Source organism: Salmo trutta, chromosome 11 (assembly GCF_901001165.1).
Source record: "Salmo trutta chromosome 11, fSalTru1.1, whole genome shotgun sequence".
Lineage (NCBI taxonomy): Eukaryota > Metazoa > Chordata > Actinopteri > Salmoniformes > Salmonidae > Salmo > Salmo trutta.
Window position 1 is genome coordinate 7,400,213 of NC_042967.1, and position 19,310 is coordinate 7,419,522.

Genomic DNA, 19,310 nt, shown 5'->3' on the forward strand with positions numbered 1-19,310 from the left:
CATCCACAGCTTAACCCTTACGAAAAAAAGATTGCAGTCAGAGTGCAGTATAACTGCAGTATACTGCAAATACTGCATCCAAAATATTATTTACTTCCATAATTTTTGCAAGGTAACTGCAGTTAGAGTGCAGTATAACTTATAATTAACAGTAATTCTGCAATTACTGTGTCCAAAATACCAGTCAACTGCAGTTATTGCACTTTTACTGTAGTTTCAAAACTGAAATCTTTTTTTGTAAAGAAATTAACTTCAGCATGCTTAAATAGATATTCGATGTCTGATTTGTTATTGTTACCCATCTACCAATCACTGCCCTTCTTTGTGAGGCTTTATAAAAGCTCCCTGGTCTTTGTAGTTGAATATGTGCTTTACTTGACTCAGGGACCTTGCAGATGTATGAATTGGGAACAGCGGAAGGTGGAATTATTTAAAAATCATGTCAACCCCTATTATTTCACCAAGTTAGTCCATGTTACAGAGTATGTGATTTGTTCAAGGTCAACTACCCCTTAGAACCAACATCTCCGGTTTTAAATTGCCCATGTCGCATCAATACGAGTCAAACATCAATTATAGTGTCAAAATTGACTACAAAGTGTGAAGTCAGTCTTGTCCAAAACAGAGTTTAGTGAGTGAGCTTGTCACAACTTGTTGGAGAGTTGGGTATGGATTTTTACTTTCGCCAATGATGCCTAATTGCCCAGAGACAACACGCCCCCAACTGTGGTCCGCCCCCAACCATTTGGACATTTGTTGTTAAGTCTGCATATGAGTGCAGCGCACGCACATTTCGCTCTGCAAATAGGAGTGAAAATGGGCTTCCATAAAAGTTGTTCAACAACCTTGGGCAGATGGCCAGGATATAGATTTCAAATAAAATTGTATTGGTCACAAACATATTTAGCAGTTATTATTGCGGGTGTAGCGAAATGCTTGTTCCTAGCTCCAACAGTGCAGTAGTATCTAACAATACACAAATCTAAAAGTAAAAGAATGGAATTAAGAAAATATATAAATATTAGGACGAGCAATGTTGGAGTGGCATTGACTAAAATACAGTAGAATATGATACAGTATGTACATATGGAGATGAGAAAAGCGGTATGTAAACATTATTAAATTCACTCGTGTTCCATTATTAACGTGGCCAGTGATTCCATGATTATGTACATAGGGCAGCACCCTCTAAGGTGCAGGGTTGAGTAACCGGGTGGTAGCCGGCTAGTGATGGCTATTTAACAGTCTGATGGTCTTGAGATAGAAGCTGTTTTTCCAGTCTCTAGGTCCCAGCTTTGATGTACCTGTACTGAACTCGCCTTCTGGATGGTAGCGGGCACTTCAAGATGACAGAAGTAAGTGCTATGGGGCGATACTCATTTAGTTCAGTTACTTATGCTTTCTTGGGTACGGGAACAATGGTGGACATCTTGAAGCAAGTGGGGATAGCAGACTGGGATAGGGAGAGATTGAATATGTCCTTAAAACACTCCAGCCAGCTGGTCTGCGCATGCTCTGAGGACGCGGCTAGGGATGCCGTCTGGCCTGGCAGGCTTGCAAGGGTTAACACGCTTAGTCTTACTCACGAGAACGAGAGCCCACAGTCCTTGGGAGCGGGCCGTGTTGGTGGCACTGTGTTATCCTCAAAGCAGGCGAAGAAGGTGTTTAGATTGTCCGGGAGCAAGACGTCGGTATCCGTGACGTGGCTGGTTTTCCCTTTGTAGTCCGTTATTGTCTGTAGACCCTGCCACATATGTCTCGTGTCTGAGCCGTTGAATTGCGACTCAACTTTGTCTCTGTACTGACGTTTTACCCGTTTGATTGCCTTACGGAGGGAATACACTGTTTGTATTCAACCATATTCCCAGTAACCTTGCCATGGTTAAATGCGGTGATTCGTGCTTTCAGTTTGGCGTGAATGCTGCCATCTATCCACGGTTTCTGGTTGGGGTAGGTTTTAATAGTCACCGTGGGAACGTCCCCTATCGATTCCTTATGAATTCAGTCACCCGGAACATATCCCAGTCCGCGTGATCAAAACAATCTTGACGCATGGATTCCGATTGGTCAGACCAGCGTTGAATAGACCAGGTACTTCCTGTTTGAGTTTCTGCCTATAGGAAGGGAGGAGCAAAATGGAGTCGTGATCTGATTGCCAAAGGAGGGCAGGTTGTAGGCATCTCAAAAAGGCAAGTAGCAGTGGTCTAGTGTTTTTCCTAAGCGACTACTACAGTCAATGTATTGATAGAACTTCGGTAGCGTTTTCCTCAAATGTGCTTTGTTAAAATCCCCAGCTACAACAAATGAGGCCTCAGGATATGTGGTTTAAAGTTTGCATAAAGTGAGGGCCATTGTGGTTTCGGCTTGAGGGGGAAATATACACAGCTGTGACTATAACCGAAAAATCACAAGAATTCTCTTGGGAGGTAATGCAGTCTGCATTTGATTGTGAGGTATTCTAGGTCGGGTGAACAAAATGACTTGTGTTACTGTATGTTATCACAATCACACCATGAGTAGTCCATCATTAAACATACACCACCACCTTTCTTCTTCTCGGAGAGTTCTTTATTCCTGTCTGCGTGATGAACTGAGAACCAAGCTGGCTGTATGGACAGGGACAGTATATCCCTAGAGAGCCATGATTCCGTGATACAGAGTATGATACAGTCCCTGATGTCTCTCTGGAAGGAGATCCTCGCCCTGAGCTTGTCTACTTTATTGTCCAGAGACTGAACATGAGCGAGTAATATACCCAGGAAGCAATGGATGGTGTGCACTAGAAGTCCATTCTGAATACCTCTTCTCCACCGGTGCGTCTTTGAGCAGCCACTGTTAAATTGCCCTGGGGGGTACGAACAAAGGATCCAATTCGGGAAAGTTGTATTCCTGGTCATAATGCTGGTGATTTACCGCAGCTCTGATATCCAAAAGTTATTTCTGGCTGTATGTAATAACACAAAAAAAGATTCTGGGCTAATAATGTAAGAAATAATACACACCAAAAAAATACTGCAAAGTTGCTTCGGAGCTAGAAGCAGAGCTGCCATGTCTGTTGGCGCCATCTGGATTTACATCCAACTAGCTTCTACTTGGGCTGTCAACCGTCAAACCCGAGACTGCTGTGTTGTTGGTAAGTAGCTATGTTTTGTTAATAGCTAGCTACATGTCATTATTTGATAGGCTATGTCTGTATGATACTAGGACACCATCAAGGAAGGTAAGATGACTGACATGATTGGCAAGGTAGCTCCAGCACCACCAGACAAAATGTTCATAGGTACAGTATCTATCGGCTGTGAATAACAAAAGATGAAAGACAAGTGTAATATTTGCAAATTGTTATATTAGCACAACACTGCTTCTACAGTATTAAGGATGGTTTATTAGTGAGTCCCCACTTTAAATCTTTTACATACACTATGTATACAAAAGTATGTTGACACCCCTTCAAATGAATGGATTCGGCTATTTCAGCCAAACCCGTTGCTGACAGGTGTATAAAATCGAGCACACAGCTACGCAATCTCCATAGACAAACATTGGTAGTAGGAGGGCCTCACTAACTTTCAACGTGACACAGTCATAGGATGCCACCTTTCCAACAAGTCAGTTTGCAAAATTTCTTCCCTGCTAGAGCTGCCCCAGGCAACTGTAAGTGCTATTATTGTCAAGTGGAAACTTCTAGGAGCCACAATGGCTCTGCTACGAAGTGGTAGGCCACACAAGCTCACAAAAATGGGAGCGCCGAGTGCTGAAGCTGATCTGTCCTCGTGCTGATCTGTCCTCGGTTGCAACACTCACTACCGAGATCCAAACTTCCTCTGGAAGCAACGTCAGCACCTAGAGCTGTTCGTCGAGAGCTTCATGAAATGGGTTACCATGGCCGAGCAGCCGCACACAAGCCTAAGATCACCATACGCAATGCCAAGCATCGGCTGGAGTGGTGAAAAGCTCGCTGCCATTGGACTCTGGAGCATTGGAAACGCGTTCTCTGGAGTGATGAATCACGATTCACCATCTGGCAATCCGATGGACGAATCTGGGTTTGGCGGATGCCAAGAGAATGCTACCTGCCCCAATGCATAGTGCCAACTGGAAAATTTGGTGGAGAAGGAATAATGGTCTGGGGCTGTTTTTCATGGTTCGGGCTAGGCCCCTTAGTTCCAGTGAAGGGAAATCTTAACGCTTTAGCATACAATGACATTCTAGACAATTCTGTGCTTCCAACTTTGTGGCAACAGTTTGTGGAAAGCCCTTTCCTGTTTCAGCATGACAATGTCCCCATGCACAAAGCGAGGTCGATACAGAAATCGTTCGTCGAGATCGGTGTGGAAGAACTTGACTGGCCTGCCCAGAGCCCTGATCTCAACCCCATTGAACACCATTGGGATGAGTTGGAGTCCTAATCGCCCAACATCAGTGCCTGACTTCACTAATGCACTTGTGGCTGAATGGAAGCAATTCCACGCAGCAATGTTACAACATCTAGTGGATAGCTTTCCCAGAAGAGTGGGGGCTGTTATTGCTGCAATGGGGGACCAACTCCATATTAATGCCCAAGGTTTTGGAACGAGATGTTCGACGACCAGGTGTTCACATACTTTTGGTAATGTAGTGTATTTAAATGTGTAATTCGCACTCTGACCTGATAAAGGCAGCAATACAGCGTCTAGTCTGCTGGAAACGCACAAGAAGAAGAGTGTAAACGGAAGTAAACAATGACAAAGAACAACTTCCACGTCAGCGTTTTTATTGTTGTTATTTAGACGTTTATTAACACGATGGAACTAAAAATATGACTAATTTAACTGCACAGCATCACATACTTACCCAATGTTGTATTTAATTCGCGTTGGAGACAGGACTTGGTTGATAGACGTTATTTAGGTAACGCTAGCTAGCTAGTTGCTAACGTTAGCTAAAAGTAACAATGGCTAACTGTATGGTTTTCCACACTCAAATAGCCTCCATCATTGAGGTGCTAGCGAATTCAGCCGTGGCAGATATTTGTAAACTCGTAGACGACGACTATGCAGTGTTTCGTTTGGAAATAACTCAAAGCCAGAAAGAAAACAGGGCATTGCGTCGGAAACTACAGCTAATGGAACTGAAGGTGGCACGGGAGCGCGCAGAGAGGACAATCCGAGAGCGCGCACTCGCCAGTCGTCCCAGTGGTGTTAAGATCCTCGACCGATACAGAGGAATGGCAAGAGGTAACTTTTTTTTTTTTAGAAGGTGGATGCTGCGGGGCCTATCGCCCTGTTCTACTCTGCGTATGTGTTGTCCAGAATTGGGTCATGGACAGTTTTTGGATAGTATGCAATACTAACCCCATCTTGCACAACTTTATTTTACCTTTGTTTTACTAGGCAGACCAATTATTAAGAACAAATGATTATTGCACAAAGACAAGATCATATTCTAAGTAGATTATTGATAAACTGAATGTTGAATTATCGTACTCAAAAAGAATGTGATGCATGGAACAATCAATCAATAAATAGTATATCAAGAAGTTATGAGAAGTGTAACCTTATCCTTGCCAATTGTAGACAATGTCAATAGTGTACAATATAGTGTTGAGTATTGACAGTACCTAACTTAAGCACCCCTTTTCCCCCAATAATTTTCTCAGGTGAAGGACATCTCACTGGAGACCACAGGAGCTTTGCGAAGCCGGCAGGACACAACACGTGGAGAGATGACCAACCCGTAGCTGTTGATGAGGGGAGTGGAACCTCAACCCAGCATGTTATCGTGATTGAGGTTGGTGTCATACAGTGGCTTGCGAAAGTATTCACCCCCTTGGCATTTTTCATATTTTGTTGCCTTACAACCTGGAGTTAAAATTGATTTTGGGGTGGGTTTGTATCATTTGATTTACACAAGATGCAAAATATTTTGTGAAATAATACAAAAAAACTTAACTTGAGCATGCATAACTATTCACCCCCCCCAAAGTCAATACTTTGTAGAGCCACCTTTTGCAGTAATTACAGCTGCAAGTATTTTGGGGTATGTCTTGAAAGCTTGGCACATCTAGCCACTGGGATTTTTGCCCATTCTTCAAGGCAAAACTGCTCCAGCTCCTTCAAGTTGGATGGGTTCCGCTGGTGTACAGCAATCTTTAAGTCATACCACAGATTCTCAATTGGATTGAGGTCTGGGCTTTGACTAGGCCATTCCAAGACATTTAAATGTTTCCCCTTAACCACTTGAGTGTTGCTTTAGCAGTATGCTTAGGGTCATTGTCCTGCTGGAAGGTGAACCTCCGTCCCAGTCTTAAATCTCTGGAAGACAGAAACAGGTTTCCCTCAAGAATTTCCCTGTATTTAGTGCCATCCATCATTCCTTAAATTCTGAAGAGTTTCCCAGTCCCTGCCTGCCATGATGCTGCCACCACGCTTCACTGTCAGGATGGGGTTCTCGGGGTGATGAGAGGTGTTGGGTTTGCGCCAGACATAGCGTTTTCCTTGATGGCCAAAAAGCAACATTTTTGTCTCATCTGACTAGAGTACCTTCTTCCATATGTTTGGGGAGTCTCCCACATGCCTTTTGGCGAACATATTATATTTTTCTTTAAGCAATGGCTTTTTTTCTGGCCAGTCTTCCATAAAGCCCAGCTCTGTGGAGTGTACGGCTTAAAGTGGTCCTATGGACAGATACTCCTATCTCCGTTGTGGAGCTTTGCAGCTTCTTCAGGGTTATCTTTGGTCTCTATGTTGCCTCTGATTAATGCCCTCCTTGCCTGGTCTGTGAGTTTTGGTGGGCGGCTCTCTCTTGGCAGGTTTGTTGTGGTGCCATATTCTTTAAATTTTTTAATAATGGATTTAATGGTGCTCCGTGGGATGTTCAAAGTTTCTGATATTTTTTCATAACCCAACCCTGATCTGTACTTCTCCACAACTTTGTCCCTGACCTATTTGGAGAGCTCCTTGTTCTTCATAGTGCCGCTTTCTTGGTGGTGCCCCTTGCTTGGTGGTGTTGCAGACTCTGGGGCCTTTCAGAACAGGTGTATATATACTGAGATCATGTGACAGATCATGTGGCCCTTAAATAAAGTCCACATGTGTGCAATCTAACTAATTATGTGACTAGTGAAGATAATTGGTTGCACCAGATCTTATTTAGGGGCTTCATAGCAAAGGGGGTGAATACATATGTACGCACCACTTTTCCGTTTTTTTTTTAAATTTTGAAAACAAGTTTTTTTTCATTTCACTTCACCAATTTGGAATATTTTGTGTATGTCCATTACATGAAATCCAAATAAAAATCAATTTAAATTACAGGTTGGGTTGTAATGAAACAAAATAGGAAAAACGCCAAGGGGGTGAATACTTTTGCAAGGCACTGTAGTGTAACATTAAAAAGTTACAGTACATCAAGTTTGGCCCATTTATTTCAGAAAGGCTACGCATAGCTATTAATTTGCTTACATGTACATCCTAATTTATCTGCCATAGGGGAGCTTAAGACGGCGCCGAAGAGGATGGCTGACGTTTTACATGCTCCTGACCAATTGTGCTAGTTGTTAGTTTTTTTGTGTTGTTTAACTTATTTTGTACATAATGTTGCTGGTACCATCTCTTATGACCGAAAATAACGTCTGGACATCAGAACAGCGATTACTCACCACGAACTGGAAGAAGCTTTTTCCTTTAACGAGTCCAATGAGGAGGACATACTGCTCTCCCGGGAACTGGCCCAAATCCCAGTCATTTGCGTGAAGAAAAGACGGAGGAAAAGAGAACGCAGATCAGGCTGCCTTCTGAGAATCCGTAGGCGAGCGAGTAAACTGCCATCCATTCTACTTGCTAACATGCAATCATTGGAAAATAAAATTGATGACCTACGATTACCCTACCAATGGGATATTAAGAACTGTAATATCTTAAGTTTCACCGAGTCGTGGCTGAACGACGTCACAGATAAAAGAGCTGACGGGATTTTCCATGCACCGGCAGAACAGAGAAGCTACGTCTGGTAAGACGAAGGCTTGGGTGTGTGTCTATTTGTCAATAACAGCTGGTGCGCAATGTGTAATATTAAAGAAGTCTCGAGGTATTGCTCGCCTTAGGTAGAGTACCCTATGATAAGCTGTAGACCACACTATCTACCAAGAGAGTTCTCATCTATATTATTCGTAGCCATCTATTTACCACCACAGACCGATGCTGGCGCTAAGACCGCACTCAACCAACTCTATAAGGCCATAAGCAAATAAGAAATGGTGCTCCTAGTGGCCGGGGACTTTAATGCAGGCAAACTTAAATCCGTTTTACCACATTTTTACCAGCATGTCACGTGCAACCAGAGGAAAAAAAACAATAGACCACCTTTACTCCACACACAGAGATGCATAAAAAACTCCCTCGCCCTCCATTTGGCAAATCTGACCATAATTCTATCCTTCTGATTCTTGCTTACAAGCAAAAACTAAAGCAGGAAGTACCTGTGACTTGCTCAAAGGGGTCAGATGACGCGGATGCTACGCTACAGCACTGTTTTGCTAGCACAGACTGGAATTTGTTCCGGGATTCATCCAATGGCATTGAGGAGTATACAGTACCACCACCACCTGAGTCATCGGCTTCATCAATAAGTGCATTGTCCCCTGGGTGACCGTACGTACATATCCCAACCAGAAGTCATGGATTACAGGCAACATCCACATCGAGCTAAAAGATAGAGCTGCCACTTTCAAGGAGCGGGACACTAATCCGGACGCTTATAAGAAATCCCGCTATGCCCTCAGACGACCCATCAAACAAGCAAAGCATCAATACAGGATTAAGATTGAATCCTACTACACCGGATCTGACGCTCGTCGGATGTGGCAGGGCTTGCAAACTATTACGGACTACAAAGGGAAACCCAGACGCGAGCTGCCCAGTTACGCGAGCCTACCAGACAAGCTAAATGCCTTTTATGCTCGCTTTGAGGTAAGCTCTCGGTAGCTGATGTGAGCAAGACCTTTAAACAGGTCAACATTCACAAAGCCGCGGGGGGGCAAATGGATTACCAGGATGTGTACTCCAAGCATGCGCGGACCAACTGGCAAGTGTCTTCACTGACATTTTCAACCTCTCCCTGACAGAGTCTGTAATAGCTACATGTTTCAAATAGACCACCATAGTCCCTGTGCCCAAGGAAGCGAAAGTAACCTGGCTAAATGATTACTGCCCCGTAGCACTCACGTCGGTAGCCATGAAGTGCTTTGAAACGCTGGTCATGGCTCACATCAACAGCATCCTCCCGGATACCCTAGACCCACTCCAATTCTCATACCGCCCCAACAGATCCACAGATGACGCAATCTCAATTGCACTCCACACTGCCCTTTCCTACCTGGACAAAAGGAACACCTATGTGAGAATGCTGTTCATTGACTACAGCTCAGCATTCAACACCAGTGCCCATGAAGCTCATCACCCTGGGACTAAACACCTCCCTCTGCAACTAGATCCTGGACTTCCTGACGGGCCGCCCCCAGGTGGTAAGGGTAGGCAACAACACGTCTGCCACGCTGATCCTCAACACTGGGGCCCCTCAGGGGTGTTTTGTCCCCTCCTGTACTCCCTGTTCACCCACGAATGCGTGGCCAAACACGACTCCAACACCACCATTAAGTTTGCTGACGACACAACAGTGGTAGGCCTGATCACCGACAAGGAAGAGACAGCCTATAGGGAGGAGATCAGAGAACTGGCAGTGTGGTGCCAGGACATCAACCTCAATGTGAGCAAGACAAAGGAGCTGATCGTGGACTACAGGAAAAGGCGGGCCGAACAGGCCCACATTTACATTTACATTTAAGTCATTTAGCAGACGCTCTTATCCAGAGCGACTTACAAATTGGTGCATTCACCTTATGATATCCAGTGGAACAACCACTTTACAATAGTGCATCTAAATCTTTTAAGGGGGGGGGTTAGAAGGATTACTTTATCCTATCCCAGGTATTCCTTAAAGAGGTGGGGTTTCAGGTGTCTCCGGAAGGTGGTGATTGACTCCGCTGTCCTGGCGTCGTGAGGGAGCTTGTTCCACCATTGGGGTGCCAGAGCAGCGAACAGTTTGGACTGGGCTGAGCGGGAACCGTGCTTCCTCAGAGGTAGGGGGGCCAGCAGGCCAGAGGTGGATGAACGCAGTGCCCTTGTTTGGGTGTAGGGCCTGATCAGAGCCTGAAGGTATGGAGGTGCCGTTCCCCTCACAGCTCCGTAGGCAAGCACCATGGTCTTGTAGCGGATGCGAGCTTCAACTGGAAGCCAGTGGAGAGAGCGGAGGAGCGGGGTGACGTGAGAGAACTTGGGAAGGTTGAACACCAGACGGGCTGCGGCGTTCTGGATGAGTTGTAGGGGTTTAATGGCACAGGCAGGGAGCCCAGCCAACAGCGAGTTGCAGTAATCCAGACGGGAGATGACAAGTGCCTGGATTAGGACCTGCGCCACTTCCTGTGTGAGGCAGGGTCGTACTCTGCGAATGTTGTAGAGCATGAACCTACAGGATCGGGTCACCGCCTTGATGTTAGTGGAGAACGACAGGGTGTTGTCCAGGATCACGCCAAGGTTCTTAGCACTCTGGGAGGAGGACACAAGGGAGTTGTCAACCGTGATGGCGAGATCATGGAACGGGCAGTCCTTCCCCGGGAGGAAGAGCAGCTCCGTCTTGCCGAGGTTCAGCTTGAGGTGGTGATCCGTCATCCACACTGATATGTCTGCCAGACATGCAGAGATGCGATTCGCCGCCTGGTTATCAGAAGGGGGAAAGGAGAAGATTAATTGTGTGTCGTCTGCATAGCAATGATAGGAGAGACCATGTGAGGATATGACAGAGCCAAGTGACTTGGTGTATAGCGAGAATAGGAGAGGGCCTAGAACAGAGCCCTGGGGGACACCAGTGGTGAGAGCGCGTGGTGCGGAGACAGATTCTCGCCACGCCACCTGGTAGGAGCGACCTGTCAGGTAGGACGCAATCCAAGCGTGGGCCGCGCCGGAGATGCCCAACTCGGAGAGGGTGGAGAGGAGGATCTGATGGTTCACAGTATCAAAGGCAGCAGATAGGTCTAGAAGGATGAGAGCAGAGGAGAGAGAGTTAGCTTTAGCAGTGCGGAGAGCCTCCGTGACACAGAGAAGAGCAGTCTCAGTTGAATGCCCAGTCTTGAAACCTGACTGATTAGGATCAAGAAGGTCATTCTGAGAGAGATAGCAGGAGAGCTGGCCAAGGGCGGCACGTTCAAGAGTTTTGGAGAGAAAAGAAAGAAGGGATACTGGTCTGTAGTTGTTGACATCGGAGGGATCGAGTGTAGGTTTTTTCAGAAGGGGTGCAACTCTCGCTCTCTTGAAGACGGAAGGGACGTAGCCAGCGGTCAAGGATGAGTTGATGAGCGAGGTGAGGTAGGGGAGAAGGTCTCCGGAAATGGTCTGGAGAAGAGAGGAGGGGATAGGGTCAAGTGGGCAGGTTGTTGGGCGGCCGGCCGTCACAAGACGCGAGATTTCATCTGGAGAGAGAGGGGAGAAAGAGGTCAAAGCACAGGGTAGGGCAGTGTGAGCAGGACCAGCGGTGTCGTTTGACTTAGCAAACGAGGATCGGATATCGTCAACCTTCTTTTCAAAATGGTTGACGAAGTCATCCGCAGAGAGGGAGGAGGGGGGGGGGGAGGGGGAGGAGGATTCAGGAGGGAGGAGAGGGGGAGGAGGATTCAGGAGGGAGGAGAAGGTAGCAAAGAGCTTCCTAGGGTTAGAGGCAGATGCTTGGAATTTAGAGTGGTAGAAAGTGGCTTTAGCACCAAAGACAGAAGAGGAGAATGTAGAGAGGAGGGAGTGAAAGGATGCCAGGTCCGCAGGGAGGCGAGTTTTCCTCCATTTCCGCTCGGCTGCCCGGAGCCCTGTTCTGTGAGCTCGCAGTGAGTCGTCGAGTCACGGAGCAGGAGGGGAGGACCGAGCCGGCCTGGAGGATAGGGGACAGAGAAAATCAAAGGATGCAGAAAGGGAGGAGAGGAGGGTTGAGGAGGCAGAATCAGGAGATAGGTTGGAGAAGGTTTGAGCAGAGGGAAGAGATGATAGGATGGAAGAGGAGAGAGTAGCGGGAGAGAGAGAGCGAAGGTTGGGACGACGCAATACCATCCGAGTAGGGGCAGAGTGAGAAGTGTTGGATGAGAGCGAGAGGGAAAAGGATACAAGGTAGTGGTCGGAGATTTGGAGGGGAGTTGCAATGAGATTAGTGGAAGAACAGCATCTAGTAAAGATGAGGTCAAGCGTATTGCCTGCCTTGTGAGTAGGGGGGGAAGGTGAGAGGGTGAGGTCAAAAGAGGAGAGGAGTGGAAAGAAGGAGGCAGAGAGGAATGAGTCAAAGACATCAACAACAAAAAAGCATCAACGGGGCTGTAGTGGCGCGGGTCGAGAGTTTCAAGTTCCTTGGTGTCCACATCACCAACGAACTGTACATCGCTGGGGCCAAGCTTCCTGCAATCCAGGACCTATATAATAGGTGGTGCCAGAAGAAAGCTCATAAAATTGTCAGAGACTCCAGTCACCCAGGTCAGACTGTTTTCTCTGCTACCGTACGGCAAGCGGTACCGGAGCACCAAGTCTAGGACCAAAAGGCTCCTTAACAGCTTCTACCCCCCAAGCCATAAGACTGCTGAGTACTTCCGGGTCACGGAATTTCACAATTTTTCAAAATAAAAAGTCCCCCACATAAGTGTCAACCTGTATTTATTCATGAAATGAATCGTCTAAACATTAACAGTGTTTCATATTTGTGCATATTCAGGTGACATTAAATGTGGATTTTAAAACAATCTATATATGGAGTTATTTCATGGGGGACTGAGGTCTATATGCACAGCAACACTTTTTACTCCACGCATTCCATTGGTCCCAATACACTGCAATACACTCCATTGGTCCAAATGCAATACAATGCAATACATTACATATTGGCTTATAGAATAGTTTCTTTCTCTATGTGCAGAGGTAAACATGGGGTTGGGAGTACAAACCTATATACACACTAAAATATCAGCACAACAAAATAAACAAACTAATTAATTTACAATTTAAATGTAATGAACATTAACCAGGCTATAGGTACACAGTCACTACAGTCACCAATTTTATAAAATGTGTCAGTTAAAATTCATGGTCAAACACACCCTAGGACACATTCATTCATTTCAGTCCCCCATTTCATAAAATGTTTCGGCAGAGACAATGAATTTAACACACTTTATGATACATTCATTCGTTGCAATCCCTCAGAATAAATCCACTGAATTAGTGATGGGAACCCTGAAATGGAAATGTTTTTTTCCCCCCGATATTGATATTGGTTCGTAGAAAATACTTTGAAATGGTGATTGTTCAGACAACTGCTTGCGGATTGCCCATGTGGCCAGGTGTGTTCTGGTGGTATAAACCTACCTAACCAGATTGAATACAATGGGAAGCCCATCCACAATTGACGGTCCATCAGCAGACAATTAAGTAGGCTAAGCAACCTGTTTTTGTTTTATTGTTCGTTTTTTAAAGTATGCTAGGCAGTGAGAGGGCTTTGTTCATGCAGGAACAGTCACATATGCTTTAGAGAATAGTGTAGGTTAAAAGGAAAAATAAACCAATATCATGAAATGCTTTGCTCAAATCGGTATCAAATGGTATTGGTATTATATACAATTGTAGATATTGGTGCCCTCCACTATATGATTTCCTCATCTGATAAACCTCTACCACAACTTTCTGTCTCTAAGTGGTAGTACGCACCGCTGACACTCTTGGATGCATCTTTATCCTCAAAAGTGTGTCCATTTTGCATATGAAGTTGGCAGTCTGAGGGTCTTCTCTGAGCAGTTGACATTCCCTCATTTAAACTCTCTACAGGCAATAGGTTTTGTAGCTGAGCCTCATATACATTCTCTGTTTGTACCATTTTGTTTAATTTCACCTTGTTGTCACCAGCAATAGAATGTATAAATATTACCTCTATTATTGTAACACATATTCCTACCATTTGACACTACGTTTGGTGACAATGGGTTTTCCAATTCGCCATTGCAAAGTTTTGGCAACTTCCTCCCAAAATTGGAAGTCAAATGTTTCATTATGCTGCATAACATAATGTATTGCCATTGAAATAACATGATAATCCAAAAATGTATTTTATTTAAAAAAAAATGTTTTTTTTAAAATGGAGTGATTCTTAACTTTCTGATCCTCCCCAACATCCCTGCCACCCTCATACAGTTTGTTTCAGATTTGGTGGTTCAACAGCATTATTCTTATTTATCATCTGTTGTGTCAAGTTATTCAGATCTATGCATTTATCAGTACGGTCCGCTCCACAGTTAACTATCACAACAGACAACGGTGTCACTATCAGTACAGTCAACTCCTACTATAGCACTTGGTCCACCCTTTAACAGTCCCTCCACATGTACAGTATATTGCATTTTTTGGACAAATAAAACATCTGAAGAAGCCTTTGACTTGCCTCCCAAAGTGCCACCATACAGCACAGCCATTAGTTAGACAGCACAAACATGTTTACATCAGCAAGAGCAGGGCAGGCCAGGGCAGGCCATGCACTTCGTATAGCCTATTATAAACTGGGTGGTTCGAGCCCTGAATGCTGATTGGCTGAAAGCCATGGTATACCATTGGTATGACGAAACATTTATCTTTTATTGTTCTAATGACGTTGGTAACCAGTTTATAATAGCAATAAGGCACCTCGGGGGTTTGTGATAAATGGCCAATATACCACGGCTAAGGGCTGTGTCCTAGCATTCCGCGTTGTGTCCTAGCATTCCGCGTTGTGTCGTGCTTAAGAACAGCCCTTAGCCGTAGTATATTGGTCATATACCACCCCCTCCATATACCACACCCCCTGCAGTTTATCAAGTTCATGCACATTTTTTGTTGAGACATGTGCATGTGTGGTTTTCATATGGTGTATTTAAAACTTGATCTCACCCTATTCTGCATAAACATGACAGCGCTTTATAACCTATATACACTTAAATATACCTACGCATACCCACACAAACACCTACTGTACACGTCAAAATAGTTTAGTCAGGCTTGTCTGATGATATTTTACTTATAATAGCTGACTATATACCCACACCATGTTTACTGTATGTCCACCATGATGGGTTTAACAACAATGAAATCATTCTGTAACTACAGTATAGGACTCAAACGTAGTGGGGATGGATAAACACTCCATGTTTTAATGTGTGTTTATCTGTGTGTACGTACCTGAGGGAGTGTATGTCTGTGTAATCTGTATCGCCTGTCTCTTCCAGGAGGAGGGTCCAGAGGTGCTGCTGGTGAAGGAGGAGGGGTGTGAGGAGAGTCTGGGGAACCCTGAGGGGACCATGATCATGGAGGACAACGAGACTACACCACCTCCTGAACCCACAGAGGAACCAGCTGAGCAGCACAGGACCACACACAGTCTCACTGAGGTGAGCCCACTGTGAACTACTGTCTGAATGATATTAGGTCAGGGCCCGTATCCACAAAGCCTCTCAGGGCAGGAGTGCTGATCTAGGATCAGTTTTGCCTTTTAGATCTTAATGAATAAAACTATATAGACAGGTGGGGACCTTATCCTAGATCAGCACTCTTACTCTTAGATGCTTTGTGGATACGAGCCCAGTCTTGATTCATTTTGTCTTAAGTGTGGGACCATGTCTTTGAATTATCAAACCATTAAAGCGTTTCAAGTAATCAAATCAACTAACATGTTTGCATAGTACTCATATCAATCCCTCTTTGCCCAATCAGAAGATGCTCCATAGCAGGGTGCTCATTTCAGATTTCTTGATCCAACATCCTCTCACTCTGTATCTCTTACAGTCAGTAGACATGGAGGATGGGAAGCCTGATCTGCTGCTGGTCAAAGAGGAGACAATAGAAGATGAACCAGAGAGCATTGATCTGCTGAGTGGAGTAAAGATGGGGGAGCAAGGTAAGAGAGAAATACATATAGCCTACATACAGTAATAGATCTTCAATGGGAATAGTGATGCACCTGGCTATGATTTTGTCTTCATTCATAAAATGAAATCAATACAACTTATGTTTTTACATACAAAAAACATTATAAATGTATGAACTTGACCAGATAATTGACAAAAAAATCTCCATATGTAGAGTTCTCTGCCATGTTTATTTTCTAACCTCTTTCTGCAGGTGGTTGGCTGGAGGATGACAGAGGAGACTGGGCGACCATCTTGGATTCACAGACCCAGACGGATGCAGCTAAGGGCCCGCGGGACAACATAGTGGAGGTCAGTGGATGGGACAGCGTCCTCAACTCTGGGCTGGGGAACAACACTGTTAACCACAACCAGAAACAGACAGTCGAACACAAAACCACGTCTGAACTTAGTCTCCATGACAACAGACTGGCTGAGACTAGGGTGAGGCGTAGATTTGGTCTGCAGAGACGGGGAGGTGTCTCTATGCGGCAGGAGAGAACAGATACAGACTCTGCTAGTGATGCTCCTTCCTGCTCCTATAGTTGTGATTCAGAGAGACTGATGGCACCTCAGGTTAACCCTCTAACAGGTGCTGCCTTCAGCCTGCCTTCTATAGGATCTATCAACTGGAACATGGACCCGGTGACAACACAGACACTCCCTGGCCTTCATCCTCCTCACACTCTCCTAATGTTAAACCAGAACTCAGACGATGCCAGTGCCTCAACACTAAATGGCTACACAAGCCCATTGACAAATGACAGTAGTAGTGACGCTGTCAGTCGATCCGGTGACAAGGAGAAGCGCTTCTCGTATTCGTTCTGTGGGAAAGCCTTCAATTTCCCCAAACAGGTGCAGCTCGACCAGAGGATGCACACGGGGGAGAAATCGTTCGGCTGCCACCTGTGCCATGCCAGTTTCTCCCGCTCGTTCAACCTGAAGAGGCACCAGAGGGTCCACACAGGGGAGAAAACCTACAGCTGCCCCCAGTGTGAGAAGCGGTTCTCCCACCAGCACCACCTGAAGAGGCACCAGAGGGTCCACACAGGGGAGAAATCCTACAGCTGCCCTAGTGTGAGAAGAGGTTCTCCCACCAGTACCATCTGAAGATGCATCTTAAGGTCCATACGGGAGAATGTTTGCCTGTACTCACTGCAGGAAGAGGTTCTCCGAGAGGAGCTACCTCAGGCTACACCAGCAGAAAATGCACACAGCCCATGTATAGTGTAGTGACATGTAATGTAGTACTAGTTTGTTTGTAGTTAATTCTGTTGGTTTTGGATGTATTAGGGAACTGGATGAGGTGAACTGAGGAAAGAATGAGTATGATGACATAAACCCCACTGATCTCATGAGCCTTATTAATACATACACCAATCCTTATTCCCAGTCCCCTCCTGACCTCATCACTAACTGCAATGACTGCCTTTTTCCCTGGATACCCTCGCTCCCCTCAGTCTCCTTCACCCACACTGCTCCCTGGTACACCCCCGAGCTACGGCAGTTAAAAGCCAGTGGACATCTGCAAGAGGACTCTGGTAAAAACGACCCAAAAGTCCTTTTCTCCACAGCGAACCGCCTACTTTAGCATCCTGACAACTTCCCTGCAGACTCCTCCCCCAAACAGTGCAACAAGTTCCTGAAAATCCATGACATTCACCAACACCTACTTACCATGCACAGTACAACCTCAGCGTCACCATAGATAGTTTTTACGGTCCCTCTGTCAACACAAGTCAAAATCCTTGTGGTCACTTTGGACCGAAACCCTCATCCATGCCCTCGTCACTTCCCGTTTGGACTATTGCAACACTCTCCCTCCCAAACTCACCAACAGACTTCAACTGGTCCAGAACTCTGCTGCCAGAATCCTCACCCAGATCAACCAATCACATTATACCAATCCTCATCAATCTACACTGGCTCCCTGTGCAATCCCGTATTAACTTTAAGGCACTCCTCCTCATCTACAAAGCCCCCCACAACCTGGCACCCACCCACCTCTCTGACCTTCACCCAGCACATGCCCCCTCTGCTCCTCCTCTTTCCATGTCACCCCCCCATTCACAGGTCGAATAGGGGGTGCTTATATTTGTCCTGTTTCACTGCATGTATTAGTGGTTAACCAGTGTGAGATGTGAAATGGAAATGTGTTTTTTAAATATCCCAAAGCCCTCAGACACCCTGGGAGAATGTCACGGGCAGGGATCAGCCATTGACGGCGATACTGGAGCAATCAGGGTTAAGCGCCTCGCTCATGGGCACATTGACAGATTTTTAATCTAGTCTGCTCAAGGATTGGAACCAGCGACATATGCTGTAACTGGCCCAATTCTCTTAACCGCTAGGCTACCTGCCGCCTCTCCACCATGGTTGCCTGAACCTTCAACTGCTCTGCCCAGGCTCTGGAATGCACTCCCCCCAAACATACAACATGCAGACGCAGTCATCTCATTCAAAAACATCCTAAAAACACACCTCTTCAAGGATGCCTATAGCCTATCATTGACTCTGTCCTACCTAACCCCCCCCCAGCCCCGTGTCTTCTCAGTATACCTACAGTGCCTTCAGAAAGTATTCAGTTCACACCCCTTGACTTTTTCCACATGTTGTTGTGTTACAGGATTAAATAGATAATTTACAGTGCCTTGCAAAAGTATTCGTCCCCCTTGGTGTTTTTCCTATTTTGTTGCTTTACAACCTGAAATTTAAATGGATTTTTATTTGGATTTCATGTAATGGACATACACAAAATAGTCCAAATTGGTGAAGTGAAATGAATTAAATAACTTGTTTCAAAAAATTCGAAAAAATTCGAAAACGGAGAAGTGGTGCATGCATATGTATTCACTCCCTTTGCTATGAAGCCCCTAAATAAGATCTGGTGCAACCAATTACCATCACTGGTCACATAATTAGTTAAAATAAGTCCACCTGTGTGCAATCTAAGGGTCACATGATCTCAGTGTATATATACACATCTGTTCTGAAAGTCCCCAGAGTCTGCAACACCACCAAGCAAGTGGCACTATGAAGACCAAGGAGCTCTCCAAACAGGTCAGGGACAAAGTTGTGGAGAAGTACAGATCAGGGTTGGGTTATGAAAAAATATCAGAAACTTAGAACATCCACGGAGAACCATTAAATCCATTGTTAAAAAATGGAAAGAATATGGCACCAAAACAAACCTGCCAAGATAGGGCCGCCCACCAAAACTCACAGACCATGCAAGGAGGGCATTAATCAGAGAGGCAACAAAGAGACCAAAGATAAGCCTGAAGGAGCTGCAAAGCTCCAGAGCGGAGATTGGCGTATCTGT

The 19,310-nt window shown here is 45.3% G+C and overlaps 1 pseudogene; it reads left to right on the forward strand.

Annotated features, from left to right (window-relative positions):
- Positions 1-4,684: 4,684 nt before the first annotated feature.
- LOC115201849 (zinc finger and SCAN domain-containing protein 21-like) lies at positions 4,685-18,453 on the forward strand (annotated as a pseudogene).
- Positions 18,454-19,310: the final 857 nt, after the last annotated feature.